The sequence below is a fragment of the Ascaphus truei genome, chromosome 5 (genome assembly GCF_040206685.1).
Source record: "Ascaphus truei isolate aAscTru1 chromosome 5, aAscTru1.hap1, whole genome shotgun sequence".
In the NCBI taxonomy this organism is placed as follows: Eukaryota; Metazoa; Chordata; class Amphibia; order Anura; family Ascaphidae; genus Ascaphus; species Ascaphus truei.
Genome location: NC_134487.1, coordinates 68,080,698 through 68,101,515, shown reverse-complemented (window position 1 = coordinate 68,101,515; position 20,818 = coordinate 68,080,698).

Below are 20,818 nucleotides of genomic sequence, written 5' to 3'. Positions count from 1 at the left end.
GCAAACGCAACGGGGCTGGTCAGAGGTGAGGAGCGGCGCATTCCAGGTATCTGCCAGGTACATACTGGGTATTTGCTCGAATAAAGTGTGTCGGTGCAGTAAAAGAGGATTTATTTTTGAGGTCTGTAAAGTAGTTGGCAGGAATTTTTGGGGTCAGAGAGACCTGTTTGTTTGGTGCGTACCGAGTTTAGGCACCTCCGCCATCCTAGTGGTATTTTGTGGGTGCGTCTTGTTCCAGGTTCCCCATAAGAGATAACTTTTCCTTATCCTCATAGGATCGGAAGTGCCACCCCTCCGTGGGGTAGGGTTCATTACGGGAATGTTGCATCTTGTCCTCCATTTTGGTGGTATCAGGTGTATTTTTTTTCCTGACCTCGAGAGGCGCTATTGCAGCTGTTTTCACTTTATTTGCTAGAACCCCATCTGGTAGTCCTACAGGTGGGCAGACTTTGCTTGCAGAGTTTGCAGCTCTCACAGGCGTCTCTGTAGACTTTTTCTTCTTCTTTACCTTGGTATGTTTTGAAACATCAGCAGTACTGTGCTGTATTCTTTATCATCAGTGATACTGGATGTGCATTTGCTATGTAAAACTTCTGTACCTTCCTTGTGACCACAGCGTATTGCTTGCTGCTGCAGTTCCTTGGCTCGTTGAAAAAAATATTCCTCTGGCTGTTGCCTTTTTTCTGGGGCACATAGGGATCATCCTCATCATCCGAATAATGCCTGAAGGGACACTGCTCCATGTGGCTGGGCTCTTTATACCAGGAACACATTTTCTTCCCCATTCTGGCAGAGTCTGTATTTGACTTAAGCTGGGCGGCCATTTTACAATCCCTTGGGGGTTTTCCCCCCCCCCCCACAAGTGGTGGGTTGACTCTGGTCACAGCATCTGTCCCTTGTGTGGGTCACCGTCTGTCGCAGTCCTCCCAGTCAAACTGTGGCATTGTGGATTTCTCCAGTGCAGTGTCGTTTTCCTGCCTGGATGTGTAGCCCTTTAATTCTGGTCACTTCTGCATGTGTTTTGTTGCTCAGACTGTTGCAGGAACTTATGCTGGCAAAAGCACAAACATTTTCACAGGCAGTCTCCGTAACACCATATGTAAGAGATGTGTGCAGAGGTATGCAATGGGGACTATTTTAAAGGTGAAATTAAAATAAGACTTTATTACCTGTTCCTCTAAACCAGGGGTGGGAAACGTCCGGCCCGCGGGCCACATAACGCCCGCAAAATGGTTTGGTCCGGCCCCCGTGCGGCCCTGCCCTTTATATTTAAAAAAAATAAAAATGGCAGCGATTCAGCATGCGCAGAGCAGAGGTCCCGCAGGACAAGCAGGGTGTCCGGCCTGCTACCTGTGAGCTTGCTCCCCCCCTCTTCCCAACTTGGGACTGAGGAGCGGGGAAGCCCTAACCCAGCATCCCCCATGCTGTGCTGACCTGCGTACTACCAGAGGACAGCAAGTGCGGGGTTTACAGTGAGAAGTGCGGCTCTGCACTGGCTGTCAGCTCAACCGGAGGAGCCCAAACCACTGCAGGCTCGAGGGGAGGGGGAGGAGAGGAGAGGACGGGGGAGGAGAGGAGAGGACGGGGGAGGAGAGGAGAGGAAGGGAGTGACGGCAAACAAGCTGAGGAACTTCCTTCTGGGACAGCATGCTTTAGGAAGGAAGAGCTGCACTGTATCAATAGTCAGTCTGGCCACACCTCCCTGTTTATGGGAGAGAATCTCAGGCTTAGCTAAATGTATGTGTGTGTGTGTGTGTGTGTATATATATATATATATATATATATCTATATGTGTGTGTGTATATATATATGTGTGTGTATGTATGTGTATATGTGTGTGTGTGTGTGTGTGTGTGTGTGTGTGTGTGTGTGTGTGTGTGTGTGTGTGTGTGTGTGTGTGTGCGTCTGAGAGTCTGAGAGTGGGTCTGAGTCTGAGAGTGGGTCTGAGTCTGAGAGTGGGTCTGAGTCTGAGAGTGGGTCTGAGTCTGAGAGTGGGTCTGAGTCTGAGAGTGGGTCTGAGTCTGAGAGTGGGTCTGAGTCTGAGAGTGGGTCTGAGTCTGAGAGTGGGTCTGAGTCTGAGAGTGGGTCTGAGAGTGGGTCTGAGAGTGGGTCTGAGAGTGGGTCTGAGAGTGGGTCTGAGAGTGGGTCTGAGAGTGGGTCTGAGAGTGGGTCTGAGAGTGGGTCTGAGAGTGGGTCTGAGAGTGGGTCTGAGAGTGGGTCTGAGAGTGGGTCTGAGAGTGGGTCTGAGAGTGGGTCTGAGAGTGGGTCTGAGAGTGGGTCTGAGAGTGAGTCTGAGAGTGGGTCTGAGAGTCTGAGAGTGGGTCTGAGAGTCTGAGAGTGGGTCTGAGAGTCTGAGAGTGGGTCTGAGTCTGAGAGTGGGTCTGAGTCTGAGAGTGGGTCTGAGTCTGAGAGTGGGTCTGAGTCTGAGAGTGGGTCTGAGTCTGAGAGTGGGTCTGAGTCTGAGAGTGGGTCTGAGTCTGAGAGTGGGTCTGAGTCTGAGAGTGGGTCTGAGTCTGAGAGTGGGTCTGAGTCTGAGAGTGAGTCTGAGAGTGCGTCTGAGAGTTGGTCTGAGAGTCTGAGAGTGAGTCTGAGAGTGTCTGAGAATCTGAGAGTGAGTCTGAGAGTGGGTCTGAGAATCTGAGAGTGGGTCTGAGTCTGAGAGTGGGTCTGAGAGTGGGTCTGAGAGTGGGTCTGAGAGTGGGTCTGAGAGTGGGTCTGAGAGTGGGTCTGAGAGTGGGTCTGAGAGTGGGTCTGAGAGTGGGTCTGAGAGTGGGTCTGAGAGTGGGTCTGAGAGTGGGTCTGAGAGTGAATCTGAGAGTGAAAGTGGGTCGGAGAGTCTGAGAGTGGGTCTGAGAGTGAGTCTGAGAGTGAGTCTGAGAGTGAGTCTGAGAGTGAGTCTGAGAGTGGGTCTGAGAGTCTGAGAGTGAGTCTGATAGTCTGAGAGTGAGTCTGAGAGTCTGAGAGTGAGTCTGAGAGTGGGTCTGAGAGTGAGTCTGAGAGTGGGTCTGAGAGTGGGTCTGAGAGTGGGTCTGAGAGTGGGTCTGAGAGTGGGTCTGAGAGTGGGTCTGAGAGTGGGTCTGAGAGTGGGTCTGAGTGTGGGTCTGAGAGTTTGAGTGAGTCTGAGAGTGGGTCTGAGAGTGAGAGTGGGTCTGAGAGTGGGTCTGAGAGTGAGAGTGGGTCTGAGAGTGGGTCTAAGAGTGGGTCTGAGAGTGGGTCTGAGAGTGGGTCTGAGAGTGAGAGTGGGTCTGAGAGTGGGTCTAAGAGTGGGTCTGAGAGTGGGTCTGAGAGTGGGTCTGAGAGTGGGTCTTAGAGTGGGTCTGAGAGTGAGTCTTAGAGTGGGTCTGAGAGTGAGTCTGAGAGTCTGAGAGTGGGTCTGAGAGTCTGAGAGTGGGTCTGAATCTGAGAGTGGGTCTGAGTCTGAGAGTGGGTCTGAGTCTGAGAGTGGGTCTGAGTCTGAGAGTGGGTCTGAGTCTGAGAGTGGGTCTGAGTCTGAGAGTGGGTCTGGGTCTGAGAGTGGGTCTGAGAGTCTGAGAGTGGGTCTGAGTCTGAGAGTGGGTCTGGGTCTGAGAGTAGGTCTGAGAGTCTGAGAGTGGGTCTGAGAGTGGGTCTGAGAATCTGAGAGTGGGTCTGAGTCTGAGAGTGGGTCTGAGAGTGGGTCTGAGAGTGGGTCTGAGAGTGGGTCTGAGAGTGGGTCTGAGAGTGGGTCTGAGAGTGGGTCTGAGAGTGGGTCTGAGAGTGAATCTGAGAGTGAATCTGAGAGTGAAAGTGGGTCGGAGAGTCTGAGAGTGTGTCTGAGAGTGAGTCTGAGAGTGAGTCTGAGAGTGAGTCTGAGAGTGGGTCTGAGAGTCTGAGAGTGAGTCTGATAGTCTGAGAGTGAGTCTGAGAGTCTGAGAGTGAGTCTGAGAGTGGGTCTGAGAGTGAGTCTGAGAGTGGGTCTGAGAGTGGGTCTGAGAGTGGGTCTGAGAGTGGGTCTGAGAGTGGGTCTGAGAGTGGGTCTGAGAGTGGGTCTGAGAGTGGGTCTGAGTGTGGGTCTGAGAGTTTGAGTGAGTCTGAGAGTGGGTCTGAGAGTGGGTCTGAGAGTGGGTCTGAGAGTGAGTCTGAGAGTGGGTCTGAGAGTGAGAGTGGGTCTGAGAGTGGGTCTGAGAGTGAGAGTGGGTCTGAGAGTGGGTCTGAGAGTGGGTCTAAGAGTGGGTCTGAGAGTGGGTCTGAGAGTGGGTCTGAGAGTGAGAGTGGGTCTGAGAGTGGGTCTAAGAGTGGGTCTGAGAGTGGGTCTGAGAGTGGGTCTGAGAGTGGGTCTGAGAGTGGGTCTTAGAGTGGGTCTGAGAGTGAGTCTTAGAGTGGGTCTGAGAGTGAGTCTGAGAGTCTGAGAGTGGGTCTGAGAGTCTGAGAGTGGGTCTGAATCTGAGAGTGGGTCTGAGTCTGAGAGTGGGTCTGAGTCTGAGAGTGGGTCTGAGTCTGAGAGTGGGTCTGAGTCTGAGAGTGGGTCTGAGAGTGAGTCTGAGAGTGGGTCTGAGAGTTGGTCTGAGAGTCTGAGAGTGAGTCTGAGAGTGTCTGAGAGTGGGTCTGAGTCTGAGAGTGGGTCTGAGTCTGAGAGTGGGTCTGAGTCTGAGAGTGGGTCTGAGTCTGAGAGTGGGTCTGAGAGTCTGAGAGTGGGTCTGAGAGTCTGAGAGTGGGTCTGAGTCTGAGAGTGGGTCTGAGAATCTGAGAGTGGGTCTGAGAATCTGAGAGTGGGTCTGAGAGTGGGTCTGAGAGTGGGTCTGAGAGTGGGTCTGAGAGTGAATCTGAGAGTGAAAGTGGGTCGGAGAGTCTGAGAGTGGGTCTGAGAGTGAGTCTGAGAGTGAGTCTGAGAGTGAGTCTGAGAGTGAGTCTGAGAGTGAGTCTGAGAGTGAGTCTGAGAGTGGGTCTGAGAGTCTGAGAGTGGGTCTGAGAGTCTGAGAGTGGGTCTGAGAGTCTGAGAGTGGGTCTGAGAGTCTGAGAGTGAGTCTGAGAGTGGGTCTGAGAGTGAGTCTGAGAGTGAGTCTGAGAGTGGGTCTGAGAGTGGGTCTGAGAGTGGGTCTGAGAGTGGGTCTGAGAGTGGGTCTGAGAGTGGGTCTGAGTGTGGGTCTGAGAGTTTGAGTGAGTCTGAGAGTGGGTCTGAGAGTGGGTCTGAGAGTGGGTCTGAGAGTGGGTCTGAGAGTGGGTCTGAGAGTGGGTCTGAGAGTGGGTCTGAGAGTGAGTCTGAGAGTGAGTCTGAGAGTGGGTCTGAGAGTGAGAGTGGGTCTGAGAGTGGGTCTGAGAGTGAGAGTGGGTCTGAGAGTGGGTCTAAGAGTGGGTCTGAGAGTGGGTCTGAGAGTGGGTCTTAGAGTGGGTCTGAGAGTGAGTCTTAGAGTGGGTCTGAGAGTGAGTCTGAGAGTCTGAGAGTGGGTCTGAGAGTCTGAGAGTGGGTCTGAATCTGAGAGTGGGTCTGAGTCTGAGAGTGGGTCTGAGTCTGAGAGTGGGTCTGAGTCTGAGAGTGGGTCTGAGTCTGAGAGTGGGTCTGAGTCTGAGAGTGGGTCTGAGTCTGAGAGTGGGTCTGAGTCTGAGAGTGAGTCTGAGAGTGAGTCTGAGAGTGAGTCTGAGAGTTGGTCTGAGAGTCTGAGAGTGAGTCTGAGAGTGTCTGAGAATCTGAGAGTGGGTCTGAGAGTCTGAGAGTGGGTCTGAGTCTGAGAGTGGGTCTGAGAATCTGAGAGTGGGTCTGAGAATCTGAGAGTGGGTCTGAGAGTGGGTCTGAGAGTGGGTCTGAGTGGGTCTGAGTGGGTCTGAGAGTGGGTCTGAGAGTGGTTCTGAGAGTGAGTCTGAGAGTGAGTCTGAGAGTGGGTCTGAGAGTGGGTCTGAGAGTGGGTCTGAGAGTGGGTCTGAGAGTGGGTCTGAGAGTGGGTCTGAGTGTGGGTCTGAGAGTTTGAGTGGGTCTGAGAGTGGGTCTGAGAGTGGGTCTGAGAGTGGGTCTGAGAGTGGGTCTGAGAGTGGGTCTGAGAGTGAGTCTGAGAGTGAGTCTGAGAGTGGGTCTGAGAGTGAGAGTGGGTCTGAGAGTGGGTCTGAGAGTGAGAGTGGGTCTGAGAGTGGGTCTAAGAGTGGGTCTGAGAGTGGGTCTGAGAGTGGGTCTTAGAGTGGGTCTGAGAGTGAGTCTTAGAGTGGGTCTGAGAGTGAGTCTGAGAGTCTGAGAGTGGGTCTGAGAGTCTGAGAGTGGGTCTGAATCTGAGAGTGGGTCTGAGTCTGAGAGTGGGTCTGAGTCTGAGAGTGGGTCTGAGTCTGAGAGTGGGTCTGAGTCTGAGAGTGAGTCTGAGAGTGGGTCTGAGAGTGGGTCTGAGAGTTGGTCTGAGAGTCTGAGAGTGAGTCTGAGAGTGTCTGAGAATCTGAGAGTGGGTCTGAGAGTCTGAGAGTGGGTCTGAGTCTGAGAGTGGGTCTGAGAATCTGAGAGTGGGTCTGAGAATCTGAGAGTGGGTCTGAGAGTGGGTCTGAGAGTGGGTCTGAGTGGGTCTGAGTGGGTCTGAGAGTGGGTCTGAGAGTGGGTCTGAGAGTGGGTCTGAGAGTGGGTCTGAGAGTGAGTCTGAGAGTGAGTCTGAGAGTGAGTCTGAGAGTGAGTCTGAGAGTGAGTCTGAGAGTCTGAGAGTGGGTCTGAGAGTCTGAGAGTGAGTCTGAGAGTGAGTCTGAGAGTGAGTCTGAGAGTGGATCTGAGAGTGGGTCTGAGAGTGGGTCTGAGAGTGGGTCTGAGAGTGGGTCTGAGTGTGGGTCTGAGAGTTTGAGTGAGTCTGAGAGTCTGAGAGTGGGTCTGAGAGTTTGAGTGAGTCTGAGAACGGGTCTGAGAGTTTGAGTGAGTCTGAGAGTGAGTCTGAGAGTTTGAGTGAGTCTGAGAGTGGGTCTGAGAGTCTGAGAGTGGGTCTGAGTCTGAGAGTGGGTCTGAGAGTCTGAGAGTGGGTCTGAGTCTGAGAGTGGGTCTGAGTCTGAGAGTGGGTCTGAGTCTGAGAGTTGGTCTGAGTCTGAGAGTGGGTCTGAGTCTGAGAGTGGGTCTGAGTCTGAGAGTGGGTCTGAGTCTGAGAGTGGGTGTGAGAGTGGGTGTGAGAGTGGGTGTGAGAGTGGGTGTGAGAGTGAGTCTGAGAGTGGGTCTGATAGTCTGAGAGTGGGTCTGAGAGTCTGAGAGTGGGTCTAAGAGTGGGTCTGAGTCTGAGAGTGGGTCTGAGTCTGAGAGTGGGTCTGAGTCTGAGAGTTGGTCTGAGTCTGAGAGTGGGTCTGAGTCTGAGAGTGGGTCTGAGTCTGAGAGTGGGTGTGAGAGTGGGTGTGAGAGTGGGTGTGAGAGTGGGTGTGAGAGTGGGTGTGAGAGTGGGTGTGAGAGTGAGTCTGAGAGTGGGTCTGATAGTCTGAGAGTGGGTCTGAGAGTGGGTCTGAGAGTCTGAGAGTGGGTCTAAGAGTCTGAGAGTGGGTCTGAGAGTCTGAGAGTCTGAGAGTGGGTCTGAGAGTGAGTGGGTCTGAGTCTGATTTCCCTCCCCTCTGCCGTGTGTGTGTGTGTGTGTGTGTGTGTGTGTGTGTGTGTGTGTGTGTGTGTGTGTGTGTGTGTGTGTGTGTGTGTGTGTGTGTGTGTGTGTGTGTGTGTGTGTGTGTGTGTGTGTAGACACCAACCCGCAGTCAGTCATAGTCACCCACCACCCAAGAGTCAGTCAGTCACCCAAAGAAAAGCAGTTCCAGCCATCACATTAGTGGTGAGTTAATTAAATGTTTGACCAAATATAGCAAGCTAATTTTTAAGTTGATAATTTTGTATGGCCCTCGAATGATTTTATAAATATCAAAATGGCCCTTGGCAGAAAAAAGGTTCCCCACCCCTGCTCTAAACAATACAGCAAACCAAAATATTCATAAAACAATAAACACCTATCCCTGTGTAAGGGCTAACTTACTTCCCCAGTCCCTCTCTGCACCCCAAAGTCTCAGCAGTACCTTATGCTGGTGGCCCTTCAGGTCAGTGGTGTCCAGGTAGGTGTCTGCTTGAGGGTGCAGGTCTTGGCCCCTTTTGTCTTGCTCTCATAACACAGCCCTCCTTTCCCTTATGTCAGCTCCCTTGTGAGCTAAGGAATCTCCTTCCTCTTTCCCAGATCAGGCTTTTTCTAAAAGTCCTAATCAGTCAGGTGGAGTCTGGTTGATTGCCTGTGTGCCATTAACCAGCACACTGCTGGATTTCGAGGCAGTTTAATTTTTATATTTCTTGGGGGTAGACTGATTGGGTGATGAAGGGGGTAGTTGCCCCAAGGGTGGGTGGTTAGGACTCTTGGGTGGATAGCGCGAGTGGTTAACCCCTTCATTGCCATAGCGGTTACCACTACTTTGGTAGTGAAGGGGTTAACTCCTCCCGCAACCTTCCCAGCAGGCATAACCACCCACCCTGGGGCAACAACCCCCTTCACCCATCACCTGTACCCTCAACAAACCAGGTACTCGGGTTTAACCCCTACATTGCCTTAACGGCTAGCCGCTAAGTTAATGAAGCCGTTTTTATCTACATTTTAATACTGTGTATTATGGGGTCTCCGGACCTGAAGCACATTGATTTCAACCTCGGGGATCCCCTGCTTCCCAGGTTACAGGCCCTGGTATAGGGTGCCGGTTTCAACCCGCAATGTTTAAATCTCCCGGGACATTTAAACATATAGGAGATACCGGCACTCCATACCGATAAATAAAAACACTGCAATCGCCTGTGAGAGCTGTGCAGGGAGATGCGGTTCTCTCTGTGCAGCTCTCTATGCAGCTCTTACAGATTGCGGCCAGATCATACGGGGTAGAACTTTGAGAGGCTGAGATACAATCGCTGCTACGCCGAGCGGTATTGGTATTTTCCTACGTCACGATTTGAGACTTGTAGAAATGGTTTCAGATTCTTTCTGAATACCGTGATAACACAAATGACAAATAATTAGATGGGAACATGCCACACCGTTTGAGATACTGTAGTAGCAAATTTATGGAAGCTACTAGAATAGGCCCCATAGATTGTAAGCTCACCAAGACAGGGACTGTGTCTATCACAATCTTATGTATAATGCTGCGCTATATGAAATTGTTATTATTATACAACATTGTAGCCTTTATTTATTAAGCAGTTGTCTGCCCTAAGACAACTTAAGGTGCATGACTACAGTTTACATACAGCCCATTGAAGTGATAACTGTTATTTATTTTTTTACAGTAGTAATGTCCATTCAAGTTAATGGGCTATAAGGAGTCTTCCAGTGCCTGAAGTGGTCTTATGGCAGAAGACTGGGCCCATATTTACAATGGGCCATTTGGAGTTGCGACATTGTTATCATGGTTAACACTATTTGTCCATCACCTTTATTGTCATTTCTAGCATGCATTTGTAGCTAACAAAGTATGATGTTTCCGGTTTACTATTTAATGCAACATATTCTGTAAAAAAAAGCGTTGTTTATTAAGACATCTCTGAAAATGAACATTCTGAAATCTAAAACAAAACAGAACATAATTTAGGATTTCCAACAGTCTAATGGTTCTGCAGTGTAAATAACAGAAACCCCCAAAAACATTATTGAAGCTTCCCCCAAATATTACACCTAATTTATAATGATCAAGTATAGGAAGCTCATCTAATGTTTTATGAAAATTTAGCTACAGTATACCAAATACTGTGTATTCGCACCTGTAGAACCACATATTACAATTAAGGAAAAAATGCAGTATTTACTTCAGTAAGATGATTCACCATCACAACAACTCTTTCTTTCACCTTTCCATATCCACAAGCCATTTGTGCTCATATGCTGCATTGTTCCAGCACGCCCATCCCTTTTCTTGTTATTTTGGAGATAAACTACTTGACCCTAAAGCAGTTTTCTTTTTCATTATTTCAGTTTAATATGCATATTTAAACTAAAAGTTGATAGGGCACTAAAACTATAAAGTGACGGTTCTAAATCTTTAATTCAGAGATAAGCATGGTTAAATTAAATCCAGTATTAGATGCATTATAGTTAACTGTGCAAGAATTGTAATTTGTCTTATTTTGGATGCAGTGAAATAGAACGCACTGTACTTTGATTATTGCTCTACAAGCATATCGTCTGAATTATCCTGCTAAGTGTTTATATTACTCTTATTGGTAATATTCAAGGCTCTCAGCTGAAATTGTTTTAAAGAGTTTCAGGATTCCCCTTCACAGTGAGATAAAAGAAAAGAGGCAGGCTGTGCAGTGTGAGTCATCGCCATAGACTGTGCAGTGTTTGTATATGTTTCAGTGTATCTAGGCAAAGTCTTTTAACTTTCCATCCTACAGCCGAGCTGTAGTTTCCTGAATGCCAGCCAGGAAAATTTGTGCAGATTTGGCAGGGATGCTGTGGGAAGCCTAGTTCAAGAGTGGCTTGAGTGCTAAAACAGAGCCTTTTTTATAAAGGCAGAGGACTGAAACACCTTCCTTTGTTTCACTGTAAAAATGAAAAGAAATGGTCCCAGAGATTAAAATCAAAGCCTATTGTATAAACTCTGAGTTTCCATTACTATATCACTATTTTGGCAGCTTCAATCTTATTTTTTGCTTCAGCTGCAAAACTAATTAGCGCCAGTTCTTAATTTATCCACATATTAAAGCTTCAGCAATTCAGTATTTTACTTTTTGGCTGGAAGCCATTTCTTTTTAAGTCTCCCGAGTTGGGTCTGACAAATTAAGATAACAAAATTACTTCATGTTTCTTTCAATAAGAAAACAAGGTCAGTTTCCTGCATTTATTAACTGAATAATATCAATTTCCACATTACACATTTACAGCGTAATGTTGAACTTCCAAACGTTGCTGTTGTCTTTCCACATACTAGTTACTTCTAAGGAATGTAAGGAGGAGAAAGATATGTCAAACGTTGTATTCTTCTGGAAAAAAAGATCTCACCGTAAACAGAGACATTTATCAAGTTCATGTGGATTATACCAGCATGGGGTCAATTTACCTCTTGTAAGTAGCCTGCTAAATATTTTCCTTCAAATGCCTAACATACTTTGATTCCCGTAGAAAATAAGAACAGGAAAAAGGAAGAACAAGTTTTAACAAACAGGTTGTCTTTTTATTAAATCAGTATAGCCCCCTTTCCCCATGCCTAAGGGAACTACGTGGGCTGCTGTACCTGTTGCTCACAGGAGGCCTAAGCTCCGCCTCTGGGAGCCTGGGGTGAGCTCTTTCTCCTTGCGTGCAGCACCTCCACCTATGACGGATCCCAGCATTGGCAGGATAACCCCTCACAGGAACCAATATACAGTATTACATACTGTATGTATTTAACTAAGTTTACTGTACACACTCTAAACACAGATAACACAATAAACGGTACCCACAATATAACACAGTGACCCAACACGTGGTGGATCCTTCAAAGTACTGAGGGTGCTGTGGCACCAATACCCCTTGAGTCCTGTCCCAGCAAGTCCCACCCAAATGTGAGGTAGCGCTACCCCCTGTAGACGTAAATGCCTGGTTACTCCAGTACCCAGGTGCTGCTTGGCGTGGTGAGTTGGAGCGAATCCCACGTAGCCGGGCCTCCAACACAAATCCCTCTCTCCTAAGGGTCCTGATCCTCCTCTCAGTGTGGGCTCCAGCAGGAGGGTCTCACACAATGTCCCAGGGTTTTGTGGCTTGGTCCCAGGTGGCAGTGTGCCGTGTGGCCGTCTGGTCACAAGCACAGCAGTACTACTATAGTACTAAAGGGGAAGAGTCCCTAGCTGGGGCCTTCTCTGCCACACTCTGCTGGGGTGGCTCAAGGCCTAGCTGAAGCCTAGGGCATATGATATAGGCCTAATCCATGGGAGCACTGCTCCCTGGATGATACCTTCCAGGTTGTTGCCTCCGTCTTGACTCACCACACTGGCTCCTTGTCCCAAAGGATATCCTGTTTCTCCCTCCTGCGTGCATCCCATTGGCTTGGGCAACCCCATGTGGGCAGTCCCTCCTCTAGGGATTCTGGGACATGTAGTCCCATGGTAGCCTGTGCAGAGCTAGTCCAAGATGGCCGCAACTTTATTTTCCCGCAATGCCTTATGGGGCTTGTAGTCTCTTATGGCTTTTGAAGCCATTCCAAGATGGCTGCCGCTCCGATCACAGCTGCACATGCCCGGCAGGCCGAAACGGCCGCCGCCACCTCACGCCACTCGCACGGAGCTCCAGCTGGCAACCCAGCAGTTCCCCCTCACCGGAGATAAGGTGGGGGACTCTGCTACACCAGTTTAATGTTTGAAACAAATAAGTAAGCATTGCCACTTATTGGGAAAACAAGTGAGTTTATGAGATGCATTATGTGTTTCATTCCATTTTTGTCCTCGTGATTATTACATTTTCCATGGCAACCATTTCTAAATGCCACGAATTGAAGGGAATGTGAAGCCTGCAGCAAGCAAACAACAGGCTCCGACCACAGCTTGGGAAATGTTCCAAGAAGATGCAGATTGTTTACATGGAAAGTGCTACAGCAAACAAAACAGAAGAACGTCTGTGCTGTAGTTTGGGAAGTGCTGCAAATTATAGTACTTTCTGTGGACCCTCGTTTTTGCCAGAGGGGTGTGTAACAAACTGCCTAGCTCTTTCACTGTCAGAAGTACCTGCAACGTATTGCAATACTGGTGTCAGAAAAGGGTTAAATAAAATATTCATTGATGAAATAAGAGTATATGTCTGAGGGTTCAAATAAATAAATAAACAAAATCCCTGTAATTGTAGGCGTGGTACATCTGCTTAGATTTGTCAGAGTCAAATACAATATATATATATATATATATATATATATATATATATATATATATATATATATATATATATATATATATGCAAATATAGCTGTATGCTCATCTGCATGTCTTAGGCAGCTCTGCAACCCCGCCTTTCCCCATTATCACCCAGCATACAGCACTTCCACTGCAGCAAGGGATTCTGGGAAATGACATGCAAATGAGCACACAGTGTCACTTTTTGCCTCAATAACCATTTTTAACATGGTTCCCTATAGGCTTAAGCTTGCTGCATGGTCACAGCTTTGAGCACAGCCAGGGTTAAGGTGCATACCCAGAAAACCACCCACAGACAGCTGTTTCGACCTTGATGGGTCTCATCAGTGTGGGGTTGATTTTACTGGGAATGCAAGAGAGGCTATGGGATAGGCTAAACCAGCCTATATATATATATATATATATAGAGAGAGAGAGAGAGAGAACAATGGCTCAAATGACTTGATCCAGTAATGCACTAAAAAAAAATAGGAAAAATCTGAGTGTTGGAATACATATATTTTAGCTTTTTTACCATACTTATAGCCATGGCTGGTCCTGGCTATCTTTCTGCCTCCCTGTCACGTAAGCCCTAGTAGCTACAGGCTATCCTGTGGGTTTACCCCTCTCATGCTGCCTCTCTGTGACAGGGTGGAGGAGAACTGAGTCTGTGTACAGCTAGTCATGGTGAAGACTCTGTGCCCTCTCCCTCTATGCCTTAGGGAGGAAGTGTCCAAAGTATAATGAGTTGAGCTCTCCCCCTCCTGGGGTTGAGACCTGAGGCCTCAATATTGCAAGAAGGCCAGCACCATCCAGAGGTGTGGGACCCATTCTAAAATATGATGCATGCTCTGTAATACCAACTGCAGTGGCTGCTTCAATAAAGAATCCTTTTTATATACCACTGCCTAACTAACAGTATCAGGTAGGGGTATGAGAGAGAAATCTGTAATGGTGGGTACTGTCTCCAGGATCCTGGAGGCGCTGACACCATGAAAAGAACCTGAAGGATCACCAAAAGCCTGTCCTGTTTCCCCTTACCATCGCGGACGCTCATCTATCCTGACCTCACAGGTAACCAGCACAAATACACCTGTAGCAATAGCAAGATCTCCCAGAGGGGGTGGGGGGACAGGGGGAGGGGAAGCAGTACTACATACTATTGCTAAAAGTAATCTATGCGGAGTGAAAAATTCCTTAATTCAGCCCCTTCCTCTCATTCTTTTATCTCCTGTACCTCTCCCACACCCCCACTCCTCCCGATTGAAAATTCAATAAACTTCATGTTACAATAGATATATATATATCGCCAGGTCCCCCATGGGTCCCGGTCCTCCGTTTCAACCCCCCTTACCTCCGCTGTCATGGGAGGGTTGCGGGGAGGTGCAGGTGGTGACGGGCTCATCGGCGGCACCCTCTGCAGGGCGCCGCCATGTTGTGTGCACACACGCATTGAGGCTTGCGCTTGCGCAAAAGAGTGAGTGGCGGCCATTACCAGTTCGCGCATGCGCAGTACCCTGGGCGCACGCGGTGGCAATAGGGGAAGGCTCCACAAGGGACTACAACTCCCAGCAGGCATAAGGGCATGCAGATCACATGGGCACAACAGGCCAATAGGGCAGCCAGTATCACGGCAGCCAGGAAGAGGTTTTGCCATGCTCAGGGCTGATAGTTAGTTGGAACTGGGACACAGACAAGGGAGGGTGTAGATGAGCAGGGGTCTGTGACAGCTGCACTAGGCCAGACATCCCCCTAGGCCCCAGCTAGGCCCCACTCCCCTGGTAAGAGTGTGGCAGCGATAGGGACACAGCCCCATTAGCTGTTTATGCCAGAGACACAGCTGCGACGTTGCGCAGAACTGGATAGCAGTGGTCTGGGACCAGATCACTAGGACTGAAGTAAGAGACTATCTGCGTGTGGGACAATCCAGCGGGATACGATCCAACGCGGAGGCGGACTCATCGCTTAGGACATTGCTGGATCGGTGGATCCCATTGTTTCCTCAGTCGACGCGCCCGGGTGCTGGAACACCCGGCAGGTACCTATATCCTAAGCGCACCAACAGAGTACAAACACCATAGTGGCAGCGCTGACCACATACAAGGGTGGGGCTGTTATCCTTGTGGACATCAGGGTGGTTGGGTGCCCATGGGCCCCTCAAGTACGGTGGACACAGTGTGGGTTACATGTTGGTGGGATAAGGATGCAAAAAGAAGAAAATACAGCCAGATAACACATGATGAAAAAACAAGAATTCTTATGAAGAAGAATGGTGTCTCAGATTACAGAGGAGGAGAGAGCATAAATGCTTAAGGAAAGAGGAGAACAAAGAGGGTAACTCAGATGCAGTTGGAGAGACTGCACAAGAAAAAAGCCAAAGCAGAACAGAGGAGGGCATCTCAGATGGCAGAAAATGTGAGAGCTAGAATTTTTTTTAAAAGAAACAAACAGCTAAACAAAAGATGATAAATCAAGTGAATCACTACAAAGTAAGCAGACACGATGTCGTTGAACCAAGAATAAAGTGTTTAAATGTGGTGCTTTGTTCTGGAAGGGAGAAAGTGCTGGAGGAAAATAATTGAACTCTCTGTTCAGTTTGCGTTGTGCTGGAGGCAAAGTTACTGTACTATGCCTGAATTGAAAAAAATGTCCTGTATTTATTGGATAGTAGTGATTTTAAATCAAAGGACTTCAGAAATAACATTAGAAGTTAAAATTCGGCCCTAGTGGTCACATCCGTGAGAGCTGAACATGGTGTCTTAATTTCATGGGATCAGTGTTACCAATCAATGGCCAAAATCCTAAATGTGCGCATTTTTTTTTATATTAATGACACTGAAAAAGAAACAGACCACATTTGAATTTTGACACACTTACAAAATTACAACATATGATGCATGTGACCTATCCCTACGCAAAAGAATTCAAACTTGTGAAATAAATCGACAGCAAACCTACACAAAAGCTATAATATGAATAATAAATGTAATTTAAACTGAAACAGACGACTATACAAACGCATATGGGAACGGTACGAGTAGTGAGTACAGAAAACTGACGTGGTTTATTTAAAATTGCTCTAACTTTTCAATTAATGTAATTATGTCGCCAGAATTTTCTTTAAATCTTAAAAAACAACCAGCAACTCAAACAACCAGAGATGATTGCTCTACTCCACCTCGGGTAACTTGCTCTGGGATGCACGCCGATGACATCACCGCCAAACTCACCGGATGAACAATTCAGTAGAATGCCACATAGACGAACTGAAACCTGTCCTTGATGTTAAGTGCCAGAGTAGTGCCACTCTGTGTTTTTCTCTGGAACAGGGGTTCCCTGGATTAAAAGTACTGTGGTCCAGTTGCAGGGGACCCACAGGTTCATGTAATGGAAAAAATATGCCTTTTATGTCTATTTTTCTTTAATCCTAATAAATAACAGCCAGAGACCATAAACAAACAGTATACTGAATGAAGGAATTCGTTTTAAAAGTAGTTAGTCACGACTCTCAGAGAGAATAAAAAAAGAAAGTCCATTATGCTTCCTGAGATATTATGTTTGAAGCCTCAAATGGTGAAGTATTTTTACACTGGCTTTAGTCTATTTTTCTGCACACACTTATTACCATTAACTAGTAAACTACATTTATAGTACATACATTTTCCATTAAAAAGCTTTGTAGGAAATTAACTCTTTCACTCACTTTTTTCTCTCAAAACGTAGCAGTTAATGAATTATGAAGATGTGCATTAATAAAATGAAAGGAGGAAATATGTGTTTAACAACTTCTATTGAATGGAATGTTATTAAATACAAATCAACACTTGAGAGCATCTACATGTCCAAGCTCCTCCAAACCTTTTTATTTTACGTCTCTCTGCCATTTCAGAGACACCTCCCAATGTTTTGCAGCATTTAGCAATATAATAAGCACAGAAATGTTGTACAAAAGATGTTGACAATTTGGGACTTACTTTAAAAATGCACAAATACCCTGCATGAAGGGAACAGTGGCATTGTTTAAGTTATTACTCCATTTTGTACTATAAAATGTTTTCAAATTTGAAAACACCTTCTATTTACAAACTACTGGGACGGCAGTGGTGAGCAATGTAGCTCCTTTATATGCAAACCTTTATACTGTATTGCAGACTTTGATAAACATTTTATTTATGAAACAGCCTATTATCTGAAGATGAAATTCTACTGCAGGTACATAGACGATATCTTCTCCATTTGGGAGGGTACGTCTAATGAACTCATAGGATTTTTTTTACTATTTAGATGGACTCTCAAAACCAGTGCACTTAACTAAAAATTGGAGTGAGAAACAAATGTATTTTACATGTACTTTTAACATACGACAATGATGAGCTTCACAGTGACATATCGTAAACCTACTGATAGACATGCCACACTCTTTGCAACAAGTTTCCATCCAGAGACATTTAAAGAAATGTTTCCCTATTCACAGAAAATTAGGGCATCACGAATTGTAGATAGACTGCTACAATTAGAAAGTACATTGGCAGATATCAAAACACAATTCATCAGAAGAGGGCATAACAAAATCTACTGTAGAGAAGGCTCTTACTAAGCAGCCTCCAATTGCCACTAGAAGTAAGGACACAGAAAGAAATACTGTAACTAATACAATACCGCAAATACATTTATAAAAAAAAATATTACAAAAAATGCATTCATATTCACTGGAAAATCCTACAGTTCGATGAAAGATTGTGACAAACCTGTATGAATTTACCCAGATTTGCCTATAGTAGAGGGAAACATGTGAAAGTCATACTCATCAAAGCAGGCAGAAGGGAACACTATACTGCCCCTCATTTTCTAAGCACTCAAAAGTGTAACGGGTGCTCACTACAAACAGGACAAGACAGCAAGGCTGAGGTGGGGATGTAGATAACCACCAACCTACAACCGTGAGACCAGGTCCGGATTGCAGAGTCAGGGTTGTATAGCCGGGTCAGGGTAGGAGAGTTCGGGTAGGTCAAGGTACTTGCCGTAGTCAGGGGTCGGAGGATGGAGAGTAGATGTAATCTGTAGCCGAGGTTGAGGAGAGAGCGGGAATCCAGAAGCTAGCCGAGGTCTAGGTACAAGCTGAGGTCACAACGAAAAGACGAGACAAGGCACAGCAACAGCAACGAACAGATAGTAGCAAGCACAGGTACATAAACAGAAGTTTATGCTCAGACAATTGCCTAGGCTAGGGGCTGACTGAGCATATGAAGGAATGAGAGCCAATGGAAAGACTGCAGGGAGGGAGGTCTTTACACATAAGCTGTGTGCTGATAGGAGGTAACGGAATGTGCGGCAGGTGAGGAGCAGCTGAGATCTTATTATTATTACTTACAGTGGGGCGTGCGCACCGCCCACATCATCAGTGAACCTGTCCCCCAAGTTTGCGTTGTGGGAGTGGAGCTTGAAGTTCGTCCCTCCAGAGTTTTGCCTCCCGGCAGTACGGCGCTTTCTCGCAGACGGAGCCTTGCGTGCATCCGCCATGAGGCCGCGTGATGCGTCTGGGGGCCGGAGCTTAGCCCCGATCCTGACAAAAAGTAGGATGCTTTAAATGTCACAGCTACTCGTGTACAATAGAGTGAACATAGGGAATCAGTTCCGCCACCCAAATAGTCTACAAAATTAAGAGCAGAATTACATACATGACCACATGTGTTATTTATATGATCAAATGCCCCCATGGACTACTGTATGTTAGAAAAAACTAATCGTATGCTCAAAACAAGGTTTATTGAGCATAAGAGTAAAATCACCTATGCAGCAGTGGAGACAGCTTTAATAACACATTGTAATACGTTCAAACATCCATTCTCATCTCTTAAAGTCATGGGGATAGAGCAGGTACAGAGAGTGACGTCAGGTACTGAAACGGCTATAATCCTTCTACAAAGGGAGGCATACTGGATCTACAGCATACGTTGGATATAGTCTTCCCTAAGGGATTATATGACAATTTATTATTGGGTTGCTTACTGGAAAGTAGATAAATTATCTATACAGGCCCTACGTCTCTATTTATAGGTATATATCTGATGTTGCTGCTGTTGTTGCTGTCTTAAATCTTCAGATATAAAAGGCCACTCCTTGACAAAGACCACTAGTTGGTTGAAACGCGTAGGAGGTACTTTCATTGTTCCCCTATGTTGCAATAAATTCTTTTTTCACTTTATTCATTCAGTTGGGATCCTGTTTGGCTTAGGAGTGCCCTGGAGACTGTTTTTTTCTATTGTCATTGGAACCAGAAGCATCTATGATTAGTATCATAGATTTTTTTAGTTTTTTGGTCTGCAATCTTTGCTTTATTTTTCATAGAACTGTATGCAACACATGCGCAGTACAGTTATTGACAATTGAATAGAAAGAATACATTACCTTCATATCCGTTATTGCTGCTGATATTCATCAGCATTCCAAAATATGTAAGCATGGATTAAACAAGGACTACAATAATGCAAATACTGTTTGAAATAATACAATCTTCTTCAACTATTATCATCATCTTGCTGTTTCTTTTACAGGTTCAAAGGTAAAATAATTGTGATTATTATTTAGCAAAGAAATAGATGCATGAATTATGTTATATTAACTTACAGTATCTCTGGAACATGGTTATGATGCTCATCAGCCTTCCAAACTTGCAAAACAAGGATGAAAACAAGAATAAAACAATAACTACAATAAACTACTGTATTAAAATCTTTTTTTAAAACTGTATTCATTCAATAAACGTTTCTATCACTCGGATGACACCAGCACACAGTCCTCTGATGCCGTAAAAGTGCATTGATTGTGTCTTTCATGGCCTTGAATTGTGCAGAAGTTTATTGAAACCCCTTCGTCAGTTTGTCTAAAATAGATCATTTGAAATTGTTGGGAATAGCCATCTTACCCCTGGAGCTGTCAAAGTTGACTTGTTTTGACAACTGGGAATATTGCTGGAGTCACATGGTGTTTGAAGATTAGCTGGGTATATAGATCTCTGTCCCCCGCTGTTCGCAAGATACACATATGCGTGTATTTAAATTCAAATGTAAAAGGAGGGTAAGCAGGTTGTCTTCACATGAACAAAAGTCTGAAAAATCAGATGGGACCTGTCAGAACGGTTCATCGGTGACTGGCTAAAATCTAATTATGTCCTCATGATGCAGTAAAAATCTGGGAGAAAAGGAGGGGTAAGGAGGGAGGGGAGGGAGAAGAAGGCTCTTTCTACAGTCTATAGAGCGGTGCCAGGGGTGAAGAGGGTAAATGAACACTTGTCTAGACAAGTGTAAAGAGACCCCTATATAACCAGCACTCACTAGAGTAATGTAGTATGTGTGAAAAATAAAACGTAACCTTTATTGGTTTTCCTAATTAATAAAATATGGTTGAACACAAAACACGAGCAGACAGCACTTAAAACAACTGGTCAAAATAACCAATAAAATAAATATTAAACGATACACTCACAAACCAAACCTTGGATGTTGGTAAACTAATGGGACTATTGAGCCTATAAATATCTGACACTTTAACCAAATTAGATGACAATGGGGTAAGTAGATCAGATAGGTAAGTGTATATATATTATTAAAGTGTGGTGTGTAATAATGAAACCACACAACATGTGCCCCTTACTATATAACCATATTATGTACAAGATATCACGCTAAGATATATGTTGGGCAGTGTATCAAGCCCAAGCTAACTGATAGCAGTAGATCTCAATGCATATACACTAATATATAAAAAGTGTTATCAGTACAGCATGTGACAAGAAAATGGTTCCAGTCTTGCCAAGTTGATTATATTCTTGGTGCACTCAAGAAAAACTGACATCTGGGTCATAATAAGGGCCAATAAAATAGTCCCTGTTGGAGGAGTGGTAACAACGCAATTAAAATGCCTGATTAATATCAGGGTAGGCTACAGTATAGCCGGGTATACTAGATTGGTTATTTAGTAAGCTCAAACTTGATATAGAGCCTAACTAACAATGACACATAATGCAATAAACACCAATATCCTATTAGAGCT